The sequence below is a fragment of the Cavia porcellus genome, unplaced genomic scaffold, assembly GCF_034190915.1.
Source record: "Cavia porcellus strain 051 isolate PalLab524CR breed Dunkin Hartley unplaced genomic scaffold, mCavPor4.1 scaffold_12, whole genome shotgun sequence".
Classification (NCBI taxonomy): Eukaryota; Metazoa; Chordata; class Mammalia; order Rodentia; family Caviidae; genus Cavia; species Cavia porcellus.
In genome coordinates this window covers 4,957,915-4,977,237 of record NW_026947495.1, presented here as the reverse complement: position 1 = coordinate 4,977,237, position 19,323 = coordinate 4,957,915, and the positions used below count along the sequence as shown (strand labels likewise).

At 36.2% G+C, this 19,323-nt stretch overlaps 1 protein-coding gene across 4 annotated transcripts in view; it reads left to right on the top strand.

Annotated features, from left to right (window-relative positions):
• Kcnj16 (potassium inwardly rectifying channel subfamily J member 16) overlaps positions 1–19,323 on the top strand; it is a 62,804-nt gene that overhangs the window by 10,498 nt on the left and 32,983 nt on the right. The window contains exon 1 of one of the 4 annotated variants that reach the window (XM_063258715.1): positions 10,595–10,616. The exons of 2 other annotated variants lie outside the window; for them this stretch is intronic. The gene's annotated coding sequence lies outside the window, so the exon portion shown is untranslated. Of the gene's footprint in view, positions 1–10,594; positions 10,617–18,520; positions 18,993–19,323 lie in introns of those variants that run through there. One more of the 4 variants, XM_023561010.2, reaches the window with a different exon arrangement.

Sequence of the window (19,323 nt, the reverse complement as noted above, 5' to 3'; positions counted from 1 at the left end):
TCTAAATATACCATTGCTGATACCCCAAGTCAGATGACAAGGCACATGACGACACATAGTCTTTACCACAAAAGAGTGACAGTGGAATTTCACTGAGCGGTAACAGAGTTGGATTTCATTCTGATGTATGCTGTATTGGAACTATTTTGATTATTTTCACGAGGTTCACTTGAGTTTAATGCATATGGTTCAAAAGTATTGCTGTTTTAATGACTTGAGAGTTCCGTTTTGTCTATTGAATGCTAGATTGCCTCTAGTTATTTAAGTGTAACACTGAGAAATGAGTTCATTCTGGATATTTTAGTAAGCCGGGTACTGTGAGATTCCCTGGTCTTGTCTGAATTCACTCTGAAGCAGTGGTGCTGAATGGATAGCAACCAATCCCTCCAGTAACCCAGGACCTTTCCTTCAGGAAATGATGCCCACATTTCTAAGCTGCCAACCACTTATCCACAGTGTCTGTCCTGTTTTCATATTTCCTGTTCCTCTTACAAGCTGACAAAACATATGCTGAAAAGCAGTACTGAAATTCTATGACCATAAATTTTTAAAGTTTTGAAGATAGGAAACAGATCCCCAAAATGTGATGCCAAACCTGCCTCATGAAAATAACTTGCTTAGAGTACCATCTTCTATAGATTTTTCCTTCCTTTTTCATTGGATTGAATCAATCTCAGTTTTTTCCCTTAATCTTCTGCTTTAATTTCTGTTCCCCCACATCTAGCATGTTGGGTGGATTTTGAGCATTTCAAAGACACCGTGTGTTCTTAATATCATTAAGACAGTGCAATAATAACTTATCAATTCTTCACATGGTTTGTTCCCACATTTTAAGTGTTCTGTCACCCAAGTCATAACAATTATGTATTTCTGAATCTTTCATAAACAATGTGAAAATATGTGGAGAAATTATGAAACTTTCATCCACCAATAATAAAGGAACATGTGCTGGTTTACACCAGAAATTATATGCTCATTTTTAAAAAGTGAGGTAAAATAAGCATGTGGTGTGATACTATAAGTGTTTTGAAATAGTAACCATTTAATATTCAAGATAGTCTTCAGTTTCATTTTCTTATCTTCATAAGAGATAGGGAAACTGAGGCTCAGAGCAATCATATAATATTTGAAAGTCCTATAGCTATTAGACAAAGTGTCAGAGCAGGGTTGGGATTAGGCAGGCTTTCTGTACAGTGTGTATGTTTAACATACCTGCATAATTCATAAATCATACCTGAATAATTACTATTAATTTATGTTTTGTCTTTTTGAGACAGAGTCTCTCTATGAAATTCAGGCTGGTCTTGAGCTCACTTTGTGACCCAGGTTGGTCTTAAACTTGCAGTGATCCTCCTGCCTCAGCCTCCTGAGTGCTGGGATTACAGGAGTATGCTACCTGGCCTGACCTGCCTGTGTAATTTTTAAAATTGCTATGTTACATAAACACCTAGTTTGGATTGTACACCCACCCACCAAGAAATCTTTCTACATAAACAAAAGTAAAACCCTGGAACATACTTAGGCATTAGTTGATAAAATTAAATCAAATCCTACACTCAATCCTGCTTTCTGCTTGTCCTAGTAACTTTCCTCTCATTGGGACGAAACACCGAACAACCACAACTTGAAGAGAGGTTTATTTTGGCTGTCCTTTCCAGCCCGTGGTTAGCTGGCTCCAAGGCAGAAACTGCGTGGTGGAAGGGCCCAGGCAGAGGAAAGCCACTCCTGCTAGGACAATCAGACAGCGGAGAGAAGCAAGGAGCCAGGGAGTTTAATACCCTTCCAGGTCATGCCCCCATGACCTTCTGCTTCAAACCAGATCCACCTTCTAATAGCATGCTGAGCCTTGTGAATTACTTCTCTGAGGCACACACGCCCTGTGATCTGACCACCTTCTGAAAACTCCTCTTCTTCTGAACGTATGAGACTTGAGCCGGTCATTTTAGGCCCAAACCATAGCAATACTTCTGATTAGCTACTATGTTTCTCTATTTAATTTTATATGCCAAAAATTAAACTGCTTTTACTCTACCAAAGAATTTACATAATAAAAAGGAGACTGGAGAGAAAAGAAGGTATCTGGACTTTATTTAATGGGCAGAGCCCCAGATGTGTTAGCATAGGAATTTGTCATTTTTATCACAAGTAATAAACAGAAGCAAATTTTAGCAACACAAGTGAATGAAAGTTTCACTTCATTGAACAAGTATAATATTTAATATAAGAGAAATAGCATTGATTGATAGGGAACAATGCAATCTTCCTTATGACATATGGCTGTCTGTTTGCATATATAGTATAGCAAATATTGAACTGTGGCACTGTTTGCTTCAGGGGGAAATATAGATAAAACTCAATCTCAATAGTCTTCTAGGGCTTCTTATCTTAGAATAATACCCTTGTCTTTATTAATATAAGGTTAATAGTGTGTGAATATTAGTTGGCTAGAAATTACTGCTCTTGATATGTAAATATTTACAAAGAGAATTTTTCATAAGAAAGTAGAAACAACCTCTGATAGAAATATTTCCAAAGAGAATTTTTATGAGAAAGTAGGTAAACCAGTGGATATTGAAGTATTTAGAAAGAAAATTTTCATGAGAAAATAAAGCAAACAATTTTTACTCTTATTTAGTGAAGACTAACAGTGATACCACATCATCTAGTAAAGTATTATTTGTGATTTTTTCCAAGGAAAATCTGTATTTCATTGGTTCAAAACATTTACTACTAATAAGCTTAAATACTATTTTTCAAAAAGAAGATCAGAAGTTAACAGGGAATAAAAGAAGATCTTAAAGTAAAATATTTTCAGTCATATGGGAATAAAAGAGAACAGTTCCTAAGAAATAAAACTATTAACATTAAATTTTTACTGTTCAAAAATAATTATGTCCCAATAATTGCTCATTATTTTCCAATGTTTATTACAAAGGATGCTTCTTGAAAAAAATCGGATGTTTACTTTTTAAGTTGAAGACAAATATTACTGGAAAAGCATTTGGTTGTTTCCCTACCCTGAAAACCATTTTAAAGATGACTGAACATTTGAAGGTTGTAATAAACCTTCTTTGTTGTGTTTGACATTTCCTTTTACGTAACTGAGCTTTTAAACTAAAAATCAGATCACACTGGCATGTTTTTTTTCTTGTTTTGTTCATCTTTACTGATTTGATTTCTTGCAAATAACGGACATTTGTGGTGCTTTCTAAGCTTCGAGACTTAGATAATTCTTTTGAGTAGAACCTTTAATCTGTAACATTTATATATAACATTGATTATAACTTTATCTTCAAAACTACTCTGTGAGAGTAGTAAGACTGAGTAGTGGTAGAATTCGTGTTATAGTGAGGAAAACAGCAAGGATAAAGTAAAGCAGCTCATATGTGACAGACGGAGAACTCAAACTCTAGGCTCTAACTAGTGTGTGTTCATCTTTCATTCTATCCAAATACATTTCCTTTCCAATTAGTAGTTTCTTTCCTTTTCCACCTCTGCAGCAGAGAAATCTTACAGAGATTGTAAGTAGCTTCTCTATGTGGAAACAGCACACATTTTAGAGTCAAACTGACCTGGGTTTATTCTAGGCCTTGCTATTTATGAGCTATGTGACTTAAATTAGTGGGTTTCAAAGTGTGATCCAGGCCAGGTGTATCTTATTTCCTACAGACTTGTAAGAAATGCACTCTTAATCTCTAACCTAGTGAGTCAGTCATTCTATGGATGGTGATCAGCACATCTATGTATAACAACCCCGCTAGGCGCTTCTGACACACACTTGAGTTTCAAAACCAGTGGTGTAGGGTCAGATGCTTTAGCACCGTGGAACTTATGCTTTCTTTGTAAGTTAAATGAATAATAGCTCCTAGGATTGGGATGATGAACATAAAATGACACATAGCAGGCGTTTTAGAAATGGTAACAGTCTCTGGGGATGGAAATTTACTGCCGGGTTTATCCCAAAATCACTCCTAACATTTGATCGTATACAGGGAGCAAAGCAAATTGATCACTTTTCTTGGATACAAGACTATTTCTGAGTCTGAGAGAGAGGGCTAGTCTTAATTTGTGGGTAGCTGAAGGATACACTGACTGTATTTGAAGTAATTAGCAGCTGCTGTTGGGGAGTGGAGGACAAATGAAAGCAAGTGATTTATTTTTTTCTACGTAGTCAGTTTTGGAGGAAAGAAAAGGAGTGGACATAATATAGATGTATATTTCTATGTATCTTATTTACCATTATCTTATTTACTGTTCACATGATTCTGGCCATTGTTTCAAAACCATTTTGGTAAACGCTCAATTTTAGTCCCATCACTTCAAATTTATAAATCTAAATAACTTAAAAAAGATCTCAGTGTAACACATCTATAAACTCCACTTAAAGAATCAATGGTATTTTTTTAGTCTTTTTCTACCAAGGCATATAAAAGTTCTCTGTGTCTCTGTCTCTGTCTCTGTCTGTCTGTCTGTCTCTCTCTGTGTCTCCCACCCGCCCTTCTCATTCAGTAATGAGCTATAAATGAGGTTATGTTACTTGATGGAGTAAAGAGGTGTCCACATGTAAATCAAACCAATTCTTACTCTAATTTTTTTTCCTTTTTTTCTTCCTGTACCTACAAAGGCTTTAAGACACAAAAACTTTTACACACTAACTATGTACCAACGACTGTGCTTTGTGGTCTGGGCCACCGTATTCTCTCCTATATGACTTTGTGTATGGGAATTTTCTGTAACAAATTGAGAGAGCCTAAAGTAGACCAGTTGGTCACCTAAGTTTAGTTTTTCAATTGAGTTAAGAGTATGTCTTATTAACAGTATGTATCTTGTATAATTTACACACTAGTTTTAACTACTAGCAAAGTACTATGCATGCCTTTAACTACCAGTGTGTCCTGAAACATGAGGTTGGAAAAGAAACAAAACCCATTCTCTACCTCCTACTGTTTAAAAAAATTACTTGTCTACTAGTTTCCCAAAGTGAGATTCCTGATATTTAGGGAAGAGAGTGAGGAAAAACAGCATACTAACTTCCTAAAATAAAAAAATTACAGGATTCTATAACTGTGGCATACTGTTAAATGAGCTTAACTCTCTAGGAAGGAGGGAAAACGTTTAGCCATAAACCAGACTCAAAATCACTTGTAACGTTTTCCAATTTGTTTATCAAATCTATTTGTAGATCAAGAGATTAAAAACTAGTTACTCTAGTATTTATGGTAAACATTCAACCTTGACTGTGCTTAGACTCTCTACTCACACTACACTCAAGAAAATGGCAGAACGTGATAGTGCTAACACGTAATAATCACTGACAAGTAACTCTTTCTGTCACTCCCAGGCCAACCCTAAATTCTGCAGGGCACTTTAAGGACGGAGAGCTTGACAAAGGAACTGGTGTAATCCACTTCTGCCTTCCTCAGCTGTCTTATTGCACCTGAAGAATGCTGTTCGGTCATTTGCTGGAACATTTATTTTTCGGGCTCCACTTCAGATTTAATCACTTACTCATCTTCCTGCCAAAATATTTGTGCTGGTAAAACAGGACAACTGCTTCGGGCCAGACTTGCTGTTTCAGCTTCTGTCCGAAGGGTAGTAGGAGAAAGGTCAGCGGCAGTGATTTTATAGCTGTTTGGGATAATTGTTCTGGGTTTTTTGTTTTCTCCTTTAAAGAAAATTCTACAGATTCAATGCTCTGAGATAAGGAGAAAAGTCTACTTGAAAACATTGTTTACCATCTCACAGTCCTCAGTGCAGAAAACAGATCATCTTTGGCTGGATAAAATTGCACACATTCTTTGGGTAATTGAGGTCAATGAAAACACTTAGGTTTTGTTTTCATATTACCTTTCTTTTCTGATCTGAGTTATGAACTTCATTCAGGCACTTACAGATAAATTGCCAGTTTACTTGGTACAATTAGTAAGTTCACATAATAGCCATTTGTAGTCCCTCACCACTGTTTTGAATTACCAGTTGCATTGCTTTTTAAAACATTCTATGATTTATCTACCAGATGACTAAAGATATATTAAATAACTGCATACTTTTCCTATATGTGTTAGAGCATCTGTAACATTGAAGTGTCTTGTATTTGGCTTAGCTCAATTGCTAGAAGTATAATATTTCACATTGCTAAAAATATTCTTTAGGGAATGCATGGCTATTTTAAAAGTCCAAGTCTTTAGGCAGCCAGGTAAAAAGCTTTCCTGTTTGTATTCAGCTGAACATTTTGACCTTTTCTGCCATCATTTCTCTTCCCTGACTCTACTTTTTTACTATATAAAAATCTCATTCTTTCCTCCCACCTGGATAATGCAAGTCCTTGTCCTCACCCGGGAGACGCTTATCCTTCTAAGCAAGTCATTCCGAGTTACAACCCGGTTCTCCTTCTTCCCTTTTTTCTTTGCAGATGAAGTCAACATGGAGTGTGCCTTCCTTAGTATATCCTTCTCCTCCTCTTCATTACACAGTTGACCCTTAATGGAAATATTCTAAATGAAATGGAAATTAAAAATGAAATAAAAGCAATTTGAATGATAAGACAATTTCCTGTTTTACATCTTGCTTTCTAAATACCCTCCTGGCTTCTTCTGAGCTAGAACTATGTGACACAACTCATAACTTGGCTAAAATCCAATTACCTGCCTTGAGCATAGTAGGCAGGGAAAATCTACTAAATAACATTCATTTGGAGATGTGTTGAAAAAGGGAATGAAAATTAGTTTTTGGAGTAAAATACAGATTTGTACCTCAATAGGATACACTACAAACAAATTACAATGTGCGTATTTGTTCTGTCTCACTCTTTTCAGCTCTCCACCTACCCTCCAGCCCATGCCCGTACATACACAGCATTTCTAGTGCTTCCATTTCCCCTGCTCCATTAGTTGCAAATTCTAATTCTCTGTAACCCGTCAGTGTCTTGCTGGTGCCCAGGGAAAGATTTAGGTCTCAAGGCTGCTTGCTTGATTTAAACCTGTACCCTGGGATCATCCTGTTTCATTCTCCACTGAGTGCCAACTCTCTCTTATTTACCCTTTTCTAATATTTACGATTAGGTTGAGTCTTTTGGCTGCATTAATCTATAGGAATGAATGCTAACATGTCAAGAACTATGGGGCCAAGGATTCAGCTCAGCAGCATAAGCGCCTGCTGCAAGCACAAGGTTCTGAGTTCGAGCCCTGGTATGGAAAAAAAATGCTGAGAATTTAGCTCAGTGACACAAGTGCCTTCCTGGCAAGTTTGAGGTTGTGAGTTTGATTCCTGTTCCTCCCAAAATAAAATTAAATTAAATTAAAATAAAAAAATAAAAAAGAACTATGGTAGCTGGGTTGAGAGTAATAGTTTGGATAGGCAGAAGAGTTGGGTACTTGTACTGCTTAAGCTGACCCCCATTTCATAGACAGAAAACAATTGTTACACAATATAAAAAAGTCTAAAATTTGTTCTGACAAATAACAAATTCCTAAGATACCCGTATGAAAGCATATTGAGGTGAGCCATAGTAAGCTGTGAATTTTTTTATTTTATCATTTTATAAGTCTAAGTTTTCATGCAAGATCAAAGAAACATCTTTCAAATGAGTGCCTGCTACCTTATTCTGTATATTCTGAAACAGACCAAGTATTCAGGTGTACCCTCCAGGAAATATATACCTGGGAATCTTAGAGATTATAGAGTCTCAATGAGAAACATTTAAAATTTTCTGTGACTTCAATAAATTATATGTGGCAATCTAAGAATAAGATTAAGGAGTATAAGAACATTTATGGAAAACAAACAGAGAAAATGGCTTAGGCCATCAGGCAATTGGTTTTAACTGTTGGAAATATCAGAAATACAAGTGTACTGTATTAGTTAAAATTTCCTGCAAACCAAAATCAAAATGATGGGTTTGTAGACAGATAGATAGCTAGGAGATATTCATCAGGCAGTGGGTTACACAGCTACGGAAGTCACAAGTCCCGTAATGTGCCATAGGTAGCTAGAAAAGCAGGAAAGCCAGCATTGTAATTCTGTTTCCAAAGACTTGAAAATCAGGGAAAACAACAATGTTAACTTTAGACCATGTCTGAAGCCCTGAGAGACTGGAGTTCTGAGGTTTGAGAGCCAGGGAAGATGTACTATAGTAATTTTACCTTACTACATTTTTTCATAGTATCTGTCTCCTCAACTCATTTTATAATGCTCACTCAGATTGCGAGAGTGATGTTTACTCAGTCTACTGATTCAAAAGTTAGTCTCCTCCTGAAACAACCTCACACTTGTACCCAGAAATAATGTCTTACTAGCTGAGAATTCATTAGCCCAGTCAAGCTGTCACAAAAAAATAACTATCACATCCATCAACTTTCAAAAATTGAAAAGTTGACAAAAAAGGAAAGAAAAGAGGGAAGCAAATCTAAATGATGTAAAATAACCTTTGAATTCCAAATATAGGTACTAAGTTATTTCCTAAGACTGCCTTACTAAAATACTGCAAACTGAGTGGCTTAAAGGTACAGAAATCATTTTCTGGCAGTTTGGGACACTGAAAGTATGAAGTGAGGTGTTGGCAGAGGTCATGATCCTTCTGAAGTCTCTAAAGGAAACAGATGGCTTAGCATTCTTCCACTTTCTGGTGGCATTGGGCAATTTTATTTCATTTTATTATTTTATTTTTTGACTTGCAACAGAAACAATCCAAACTCTGCCTTTATCTTCTCATAACCTTCATTCTTTTCTGCGTGTCTATGTCTAGATTTCCTTCCTATACAGAATAGTAGTGATATTAGATTGGGGACCATTCTAATGACTTTACCTCCACTTGATTCCATCCATGTACTCTACTTCCAATTAATGTCATACTCTTGTGTCTTAAAAATTAGGACTTCATAATTTCTGGGGAATCCAACTCTACCCATAATGGTTGCTGATAGCAAAGAAATGAGAAACTGCATTTTCCTCAGAAAAAAATGGGGAAGGAAGAGAAACAAAAGACAACATTGTTTTTACTCCATTATTAATTATTTATTTATTATGACTTTATTGCATTTCTAATGTCATAGTATATTACAATAACACTAGAGAAAGTGCTTAGTTTTCTGTGTGCATCCTTTCAAGGAGGTACGGCGGAGAGTTCTGCAACTTGCCATAACTAGTGGGACTTGGTTAGATGGCAGTACATCCCGTGTGTATTGACAATGAACAAAGTGGAAGGGTACATTTCATAAAGCGCAAAGGAAAGGCCAAATGAAAAAGAGAAGTAAAAGGAACAAGTTACCATGGACTGGGTGAAAGGTAGGTGACACGAAGTATTCTGAAAAATGGTTATAAACAAAGACAGAGCTGGGATTTGGGTTTTGACGCAAGAGCTCATGACTCATATTTTCTTCCATAACTTTTCCTGTGCCTCAGACAGACTTGTGTTCCTCAGCTTCCTCTATATTTTTCAGAATTTCCAGCCTAAAGAGAAATAACAATACTAACATTTGCATTTACTTAAGGCTTTGGAAAAAGTCAAAATGAAAATAAAAGCAACCTTCAAGGAAAGTCTGCATGGAATAACTGACTCGATACTTGGGCCAAAGCTATCTTTTGGTCTTTATTCTCATGGTAGCAATCATTCGTTGGACCTATTTTTTAGTTAAGAGGGCAGATAAATATAGCTATTAGAAAATATAGATGTAAAATATATTTATCTAACTTTTGGGGATCAAAAAAAATTTTGAGTTAGTAGACTTATAAGGAATGCAGTTTATTATACTATTAACCCTCACAGGTTTAAAACATAGAGTCACCCTTGAAAGTATATGCAGTATAGGCAAGCCATGTTTTGAAGTCACGGTCCCTCTGACTTGATGTGGGACATGGCCAAGACCACTCTTGGGACATGGCCAGGACGACTCTTCTTTAGGCTCTGTATTGCAGGGCTGTAGATTCTTGCCATAGAAAACCAGCATCATCATGCACTGCTATAACAAGTTTCTAAAGATCAAAATAATACAATTATAATTAAATTAACCTTTAGATTTCTAAGAAAATGTAATATTCCTGAAAAATACAAAACACCAAATGTATTTTTTGACCCATCTTAACCTGGAAGCTGAATATTGCTTTTTTTAAATTTCAGGTTTTATTCACAAGTAACTCGATTTACACTTTTTGGTATAAAGACTTCAGAACCAGAGAAAGAAAGAGTTCATGCTCCACAAGCCAGCTACAAAAGATTCCTTGCTTCCTAGTTAGCCCTAATTCAGCTTTCCAGGACAGCTTTGGTCAGAGGCTCCCCAATGAGCTCACTTTCTTCTTATTGCAAAGCTGTCCCACTCCCTCTGCCACGAGAAAGTAATGGTTTCTACCCCCTTGCTAAGCTAAGCGTCGAATAAATAATCCCTACCTGTTTTGATTTGCAAAGCCTTTGTTTATGTTCAGGTCTTTATTATGTTTTTAATACAGAAGACATTAAATGACCAATTAATAAAAAAATAAAAAAAACACTGGTTAGGTGATGGTAAGCCATGTACTTTGTACTGACAGTAAATGAAGTGGAAAGACACATTTCATAAGAGAGAGGGAAAGACCAAATGAGAGCGAGAAGTGAAAGAAACAAATAACCATGAACTGGAGGAACGGTAAGAGACATGAAGTATTATAAAACAGTTATAAACTGCCCAAATCAGAAAACTGTTTAGGGCCACTGGATAGCATGAGTGATGAGAATTTTGGATAACTGGGAAAATGGTTGCAACTGGCTAAGAATTCCTGTGAGCTAGCTCACTGGAATCTCGTATTTTGGCATTTGTATAGTCCTCTTCTTAGAATATATCCACAAAAGTAGCACTGCTGTGAGTCTCCTGCACATCCTAGTTTGAATGGTTGGGTTTGGTTTTTATTCTCTAGGTCTCCTCAGAAGTAAAATGATATCCACCAGTCTATATATCAACTTGGCTCTATTTCTTCAGAATTTCTATTTTTCCATTTATTAACTAAGGAACTGCATGATTCTCTGATATTAGATGGTATCAATTCAAATTCTACCAATGGTATTTGCTCATTGTGTGACTTTGGAATAGCATATTAACATCTTTAAGTCTTCATTTGCTTATTTAAAAATTAATACGATCACTTGAGTACCTGCATTGTAGAATTGCTGAAAAATTAAAACACTAAGAAGGCCATATGTAATTATCAACTAGTGATTTCTTACTGTCTATTTTTTTGAAATTATGTATTATTTCTACTTTTTTTCTGTTTTGTTTTTTCTTTAAATAAAAAAAAACATCATCTCTGTAAAGCAAACTTAGCAAAGTTCTAATCTGTAATACTTAAATGGGTTATTTCCAAGTGAACTAGCTTCCATACATTTGAAGGAGCAACCCAGCATTCAGAAGTAGGATTTGGAAATAGCTGGAAATAATAATTTCAGGTTTTATTAGATATCAGATAAGCACTACTGAAAGAAAATACATGTTTTGAGTGATGAGGAAAGTCAATGTCTTGTCTTCTAATTCAGAGAGATGGTAACTTCTCATAATTCTGTAAATCAACCTTCTCAGAACTAGCATGACTTTCAATCAGACAATTAGGAGAATTTTGATTTCAGAGTTTTAGATGGCTTCTACTAATTAAGCAGGTTACAGTCAAAAACTCGGTCAAGGTTTTCAGATATAAACTTTATTTTTTGGAGTATAGATAAATCTGCACTTAAAATATTCCATAAGATAGACAAATACATGACCCAGCCAATCAAACAGGTAGTGTATTCTAAATGTTTTCTGTTCACTTTTGAACTCCATTATAATTAAATTCCTTGACATGGTAAAATGCTCAGTTTGCAGACATGATGCACACACAAACATTTCTGAATCAAACAAAGGAAAAAATTTCTGGTTATTTTACGTGCATTTTTGTCAATATGATTACAAATACAGAGTTAGCCATGTAATTCCAAGTGAGACATGATCTCACCAGGGTTTGCTCCTTGACTAAATTACGGAGTTCCCCACAAAGGACATGGACACACATGCTGTTTGTGTGCTCCTGTCTCCTTGCTGATGTCAGGGATTTATACCCGGAGTCCCTACCAACATTTTTTGGAACAAATGTTTTGTGGGAATTTCACTGACTTTTGTCCCAAAAAGCCATTTAGTGGTCAAACTGGAAACCAAGAATGGAATAAGTTACCTTATTAGGTTTTTTTCTTTTTTTAAATCAGAAGTGTTTATTGTGTCTGATGAGTTTCACTAGAAATGAGAGGAGTGGGAAGTGTCACCTGGAACTATTTTTCAGGTCACTTAGTCTGTTGGATTCTTGAGGAAACACTGCCTCTGTGCAGTGACACAGGCCACATTTTTCAATATCCTCTACTTTGGCTATTTCAAATTCTTTCCATTCTCTTTAGATCTCTGCTGCTGGGTCCTCTGCTCACTGCCCATTCCTACGTAACAGGAAAATAACTTCACCAACTTCTTACATTCAGTCTGGAGACTTAATTTTATTGGGACCATTCTTTTCCGGGGCTTGTTTTCTACTCAGCTCCTCTGTCTCCTTTCCCTTCCAGCCTTCCTTCTTAATGGATTTCTGATTGTTGTGGGTTCTGATTCCCAAGCATCTCATCAATCTGTTTCCTTTCCTTTCTTCCTAGCGACATGCCACACACTGCCTACTGCCCTCTCTATCTCCCACCTGGCCAGTTCCTTCTCATCAACAGCATCACACACTTCACTGCCAAACTGAAATACTTTATGTCCATGCCAGTCGAACGGTGGTTCATCTCCAGGACTGAGTCTTTTTATGCTCCCTTACAGTAATGTAAAGTGTTCAGATTTATCAGAGGTCGCTCACCACTCCAGCTGTATTCCTTAGTTCTCTTTGTCCCAGATCCTCAGATGAGTTAAGGGAACTTTTTAAAAAAAAAACTTTTCCTGCTAATTCCTATTCAGTACTAACTCAATTTGTCTCCATCAGTTTTCTTCAGGATAGAGGAAGGGTATAAATTGCACCCTTGGGAAATGTGACTCAACAAGTAGCTACTGGAGAACGGATTGAGTCACTAGGGAACAAAAACAAACCTATCCTTGGGTTTTAAGAAGTTAAGAGCCTACCTAGGCATGGAAATGGCTACACATGTTTAGTATAGTCATTGGTAGAATTTAAGTTAAATATTTATAGTCTTCTTAATTCAGAAAGATTTAAGGGCTTTTACTGAATTATAGGAAAATATTTTAAGACTCTAAGATAAATCATTTTACAGTATCTCTCTTAACATGACAGCTTCTTGCTATTAAATCTAGTTCTCATTAAATCCAGTTGCTTTTCCCTTCCATTAATTAAAAACAAAGCTTCAGATACTGCTCATTGGCACAAAAAAGTGCTCTGAGGTGTATATGATTTAATGAGAATGTGCACTGGTACATTGACTTTGCCCCGGTTTACTTTTAGTAGCAACACTTAAGGGTCTATTTTTTTGACCCAAAAATTAGTAGCTAGAAGCTTCCGTATGTCTTTACGTACTTCTGTTCCTCGTTGCTTTCAAGTAGAGTTTTCAGTGAGATCTTAACTGATCCTGGGAGGTTCAAGCAATGCATTGATAACAATAAATTAAGATATATTACATCTGGAAAAAAACAATATATGGAGCAAATTCTAATACATGACTAATAATGCAGTGTGGCCAATTGTACACACATCTTAAACACAGCAATCTGAGCCCTCATTTCAGTAACGTGAAATATTTGTGATACAAATTCTTATCCTGCAGAAATTGGAAAGTCTACAAATCAGTCTTTTTGTGATTCTAGTGGAAACTGCTGTTCAAATTTACCAGCATTCCATCCCTTATAAATACACTGACCTGTTTAGCAGTCCTGGCTGATACCTGCTGTCCTGTTGACTCAGGATTATAACATTTGTCCCTACTCTTTTCACCATTCCATAGGAGATTAAATGATGGGTATTAGAAATACTGGAAGACTGGAGATTTTTCACAGGAAAAACTGAAGTCAGAGTTAGAGGGTTAGAAGTGACTGCAAGATATCTTTATTTATCTGAAGAGCTGACAGATGGAAGTAGTACAAAACTTGTTTTGAAGAGCTTCTGGGGACAGTATCAGGACAGGAAAGTCTTAGCAAATCCACAGGGAGACACATTTTTATCTGAGTTTAGGAAGGACTTCCTCTTTGGTAATGTGGAGTCATCGTAAGACAGGAACAGAATACACAAGGATCAAGGAGGTCCTAATCCATGAAATGATCAGAGACTGAGTCACCATGAGAGAACATAGTAAAACGACTTTGGAAATGTATTCTCACATTTCTGATGATGCTTGTTATGAGCTGAATCTACTCATGATATTACTCAACTCAGTCATCTTGCCAATTCTCAGAGGGGGCTCACTTGCTGATGTGTGTTGTGGGGAGTAGATATAAAAATCACTGAAAAAGAAATGATTAATTCAAATTCAGAAAGAGAAATCTAAACAGAAATTTTTATGATACTTCACTATTAAATCTAATTTTAGAGAAAATAAATGTTAACCGATTCACTACTGATACCAGATTTTGATATGTATTAGGATAATCAAGGAGCACAGTTTGTTAAAGAAAGGGGATAACCTCAGGAAGTTGCTAGTAACTTTAAAACTGGAAGTGTTATGAGAGCCTTGCCAGGGGAACACGCTGTTTACTAAGGAGGACTTCAAACACTTCCTCCATGTCCTATGGCAGTCAAGCAGATAGAATAACAGGAAGCTGTCAGATCTCAAGAATGAATGGCATTTGTGGCATATGCTACCGTAAGTCTAGCTGACAGCATAGTTTAACTGCAGATGAGGCTGAAACAGAACAATTTAACTGTTTGGGTTTTTTTTTTTTTTTTTTTTTTTTTTTAGGGGTGGTTTGTTTGTTTGTTTGTTTTGAGCAAGGCACTCCCTATATGGTTCAGGCTAGTATTTGACTCACCATGTACTCCAGGCTAGTCTTGAATTTGTGCTCTTCTAGTCTCCAGAGTATGGAGATTACAGGCATGCATCACTATGCCTGGTTTACAGAGGCTTTTTTCTTTCTCTCTTTCTTTCTCTCTCTTTCTTTCTCTCTCTCTCTTTCTTTCTTTCTTTCTTTCTTTCTTCCTTTCTTTCTTCTTTCTTTCTTTCTTTCTTTCTTTCTTTCTTTCTTTCTTTCTTTCTTTCTTTCTTCCTGTCTTGTTCTGTTTTGTTTTTGGTTTTTTTTTTTTTTTTTTTTTGAGACACATTCTTGCTATGTAGTTCAGGCTGGTCTTAGACTCATTATATAGCCAAGCCTGGCATCAAACTCACAGGGATCCTTCTGCCTCAGCCCCCCAAGTGCTAGAATTACAGGAATGTGCCACCACACCACGATTGTTTTTCTTTTTGTTTTATAGTTTAACAGTTCTGGGCTATAGAAACATCTCAAAATTAAAAATTCTACCTACTACCTAGTATCTACAGGGTACTGCATAGAAGTCAGATAATTCTCTTTTCTCTATTTAATTTATTGAATTTATCTGTTTGACTATCAGAATAATACCTTGTGTAGTTCTTCTGCAAGGTAAATGTTTTATTTGCATATCTTTGTCCTCACCTAACACCTGTTTATTCCTTGTGCTTTTGAATCCCTTTAATAATTGCCATCTTCTTTTGTTCTTCTTTTACTGTCTAGAAACTTCACTCTCATCCACCAACTCCCATCTCTTTTTTATGTTTTCTCAATAAGAATAGAAATTCTTAGCTGGCATTTATTAGTTTCTGATACTGTTTTATGTGATTTACAAATATTAACTCATTTATTTCTTGTAAATTGCATGACATAGATACTTTATTATGTTCCTTTCACAGATTAGGGGATTGAGGCAGAGAGTAAGTTTAAAAAGTAAGTAATTGACACAGCGGCTCCCTGGCTCAACTCTTTAGGACAATAAGTTGTCACATAACAATTTTAAAATGAGTCACATAAAAGGTAGTGTTTTCTTTATCTTTTCTATGCAAATGTGCTTTGTTTCTACTTGTTTTCTTTTAAATCCAGATTCTACTTAATAACATACATTCTCATAAGCTTTGCCACAGAACCCTAGTCAAGTTAGTATTAACGACGTATTCTTTGGAACACATTTTACACATTTACATTCTTTAAAGAATAGACTTTGTTGCATTTTATGAAAAAAAAAAAGACATTTGTGCATTTTGTGAATCCATATTCTATCACACATTATACTTGTGAAAAATTAAACTCACTCACCTGGTATTTTGGTCCACAATGGTGCTTCCCAATCTGGGAGGATTTTACTTCTCAGGAGACTTTGGATAGGCTTCATCAAATATTTTTAGCCGTCAAAACAGAAGCATTTGGGTTACACTGGCATCCAGTGGGACAGGTTTAGGAATGGGAGTAAACATCTTATAAGCACAAAACATCTACACATTACAGAGTAAAATCTGGTCCAAAACATAAAAGTTGAGAAACTCAAGCCTGAAGTATTCTGTGCCTTTGAAATTACTCTGTTAAGTGCAATTTAGGTAACTCTTCAACACTGCTACAAAAGCTACATCGAAGTGTGCAGTGAACACCTGTTTTAACAATCAAGAGAAGGAGTATGAGACAAATGAATTGCTTTTTTGTTCAAAGTTGGCCACGAAAATGCAGTAAGACCCCTTCTCAGAAAACAAAGAAAAGGAAAGAAAGGAAAAGAAAAAAGAAATAAAAGGAAACGAAAAGAAAAGTTTATAGAAACACTATATAAATATGATGAAAGCTCTTTTGTATTATTTATTAAATATCCATATATTGTATCTACTCTTGTGGTTTACAGAGGACTTAGACTTACAACTGAATCCTAATACCAATATATTTCTGTATATATATGATTATAATTGAAGACTTCTTCAGTGCTGTATTATTTACTACACGTTTTGCTCAAGAATTGGAGGTTGAGTATGAACGGTATCTATCTGGCAGTATTCTAGAGGAAGAAATAGTTTAGAAATAGATTATGATTAAGATTTAGATTCATAATAGGATTATTTTAATTCATACTTTTCATAGCTGAAAAGTTATGGGATTTATGTTTTCTGTAGTTTATGTTGTTTGATGCATTATAAAAGCAAACAATGGACTATTTATGAAGAAATCAGGCAAAGTCTTTCACATAGTATAAAAGATAGAAGGAGAAAGAGATGATGGCATTACTCTTTTTTTATATAACTGTTTGAAACCACTGATCAGTAACACCAAATGAACAAAGAGAATCAATGGCTGCTTCAATAACAGACTCCATGGAATCACATGGAACCGTGTGATTAAAAATGACGCATTCTTCATGTTTATCAAAAGTAATTATTTTTAGAAATGACATACAGACATAGTAGCAAGACATCTATGTAATTAAAAAATTTGGCAACATTTTAAGTGACAAAGTTCTAACATTTTCCACATTAAATCAAACAAATAAACAGCAGGGCCCTTTTCCTGGATTCCCATATCCTTCTCATACATCATATTTTTCCATTCGGCAGCAGAGTTCCTTGAAAGTTTGGTGCCTACTGTTTATATTTATTCTTAGCCTTATCTATTTTTCTTAGTCTAGCCAGGCATTCATCACCAAAATTGTACTGTGACATCTTTCTTCAAGATCACCAGTGAGATAATGTTGTCAAGTCAGTTTTCAATGCTTAGTGTTTGCTTTGACCTATCATTAGGACATGACGCCAACAACCACTCCTCTTTCCTTGTAACACTTTCATCTTATGTCACATCTTGTGGTTTGTTTGTTTTCTGTTATTTGCTTCAAGCAATTCTCCATCTTTGTCTCTCATGTTGGATCCTCCTCATCTTCCCGGTCTCAGATTGAGTTGCCCCAGACCATAATTGCTGGAACTCCTCTTTTTTCTAATTTCTCTGACTTCTTGTGTGCATTTACCAATGCTCATGGTATTAACACCATGTATGTACTGTTGGCTTTCCCTCTCATACTGTTATTTGTGGTGTCTTTCCTGAATTCTAGAGTGATACGTTGTCTGCCTGGCATCTTCATTTGGTTGTCAGAAAATGAATCAAATTCACCACAATAAAAACTACTGCGTTAACCACCTCTAAACTTCCTTTAATTCCACTATCTCAGTACAAAGCACCCTGTTTCCTAGAACTTTCAACACTTGCATGTTTAGTTAACTCCATGTTACAAAACTTCCTAATAAGTGAAGAGTGCTCATTGAACAAGAAAATTATTCCCTCTTTCACTAAACTTGGAGAAAGTAAACAAACAAGCTGCTGCCTAAATCCAGGTCTTTCAAGAAGGGCAGAACTTTGTCCTGAAGAACACTACTGAGGTTGTCACACATTTCTTTGAGAATTAAAAGAAATAATGTTGGGCAAGAAGCTATTTATCTTAGGTGTAGGATTACATAGTCAGACAGGGTGTGTGTTTGCACAGAAAAAAATATTTACTTTGACAAATAATGGGTCATGGACCTTTAAGAAGCTCATACTTGGATAAACTTGCAAAAAAAAAAAAAACCCTGGAAGCCTTAGTAAGAGAAGATTTAGCCTCCAGGCTAATCAAATTTAGGGACAACTGAGGACCACTGTTTGATTTGGGGAGGTTATCTCCATTGAAGAAGATTGCAGAGGTGTGACCAAATGACAGAGATGGAAACGGGGTTGGGAAAAGGGTATTTCTCCTTGATTCTTATTTTCTTTATCCACCATTGGCAAGACTATCCACTATGAGGAGGCATGGGAACCAGTAAAAGAAAGTGTCCATTCAGTAGAGAGAAGCGGCGTATTCAGCAGAGTATTGTCTGTGGTGAATGTGTCCGGAAAGGCAAAGGGCGAGATTCTGCTGTGGGATTTCTCATCTCCATGGCGGTAGGTGCTGACAGCGTCAGAGAGTGTGCTGAACTGGCAAAAAGAAAAGAACCCTGAAATGCCTACATTTCTGTGCTCCTGCAGGATGAAAAACACTAGGTTTGGACATGAACTTCATTAGCTTTCACTAAGGTAAGACTGTGTAGTGGATTACAAGGTGTTCCAGTGTTGTCATTTACTCTCTTAATGTCATCTTTTTTGTGTGTGGGGGTGCTGCTTACAGCTACCTTTGCAGTTCTTCCATCGGCTCAGTAGTCATGATTTATTTCTTGTTGTTTGGTCAATGGTGGCAGCTGGTCTTTCTTCTCTCATCATTTCTGGAGAGTGCTGAACCAGTGTAGGAATGAGAGCCATATGTAGGTCTGGAAAGGGAAGTAACATTCAGAGAAAGAGACCAAGAGGTTGATGACTTAGGCAGCTGAGCACCACTCATTGACGTGGGACAGTGTGGAAGAGGTGAATC